This window comes from Geospiza fortis, unplaced genomic scaffold (assembly GCF_000277835.1).
Source record: "Geospiza fortis unplaced genomic scaffold, GeoFor_1.0 scaffold190, whole genome shotgun sequence".
Classification (NCBI taxonomy): Eukaryota; Metazoa; Chordata; class Aves; order Passeriformes; family Thraupidae; genus Geospiza; species Geospiza fortis.
The window spans coordinates 2,834,307-2,835,405 of NW_005054328.1; positions in this window are offsets into that span (position 1 = coordinate 2,834,307).

Below are 1,099 nucleotides of genomic sequence, written 5' to 3' on the forward strand. Positions count from 1 at the left end.
TCCCTTCAAGGCCACGGGCCTGTACCAGCTTTCCCTCTCTCGTCTTCTGGCTGGGGGGGGGCTGCCCAAATCTTCTTGGGGCCTCTCTCCCTCTGTCTCTCCTGGGGGGGGCTGCCCAACGCCTCCTGGTGCCCCCACCACCCTTCCATCCTGAGGGGTCAGGCCTACCTCTGCCGGGCTGCAGGTTTTCTCCTCCCCCGCCCAGCTCGAAGCCGGGCAGGGGAGGCCTTGCCTCTTTGCTGGCCGGAAATCAAAGATAGAGGCCAAGCGAGTGCTCTGCTTCTAACCCCTGTGTTCTCAGAGGCGCATCTACCCTCAGTGGCCAAGCCTGGTGTCAATTTAAAATCTGAACACCTATTGGCCTCTGGCCACTCCATTCCCAGAAAACCTGCTTCCTGGAAACCCACGACAGGGAGTGAGAGAGCACGTGTGTGGTTGATGCCTGGGGTTAAACCAGAACAGAGTCAAGAGTCCAATAGTCCTAAGTAATAATTTTTATTCCAACAATATTTATAAACATATAACTAGAACACAGTTAGATAAAATGCATGAGTAGTGATAGAAATGCCACCTTTCTGCCAAAGTGTGGTTCTTACCATTACTCAGCTGTGTCAGGTCCCTTTTCCCACTGTGTCCCTGGAAGCTTACACTCCTGGATATCCAGTGGTCTGTCTGCAATGGGACAACTGCAGAAAGCATTTGCTTAGAGTGGTTACTGGCTCAGCAGAAGGGTGCTTTCCATTTTGCCTGGCTGAGAGCTGAATTTTGACAAAAAGGAAAAGCACCTCTATTCTTCCCCAATAAGCACCTATGTTTCTTATCCGACAGCTCATCTCCTGAGCTCATGAAATTGTTCTAGGATGCAAAACCCACTCCTACCCCAGCATCAAGAGGGTGGGGAGGTAGACAATTCAGTTTCCACAGGCTCTTTCAATGTATCCCTGTGGGCTGTCTACTGCTAATACCTATCTTACATACCCAAGGGCCCGTATTAAATTCAGAACAAAATTAAGTACATAGCATGAGCTTAAAAATTATATTTCCAGGACAGCTACTTAACACTGGGTTCATTGTAAAACATGATACAGGATTTGGGTGC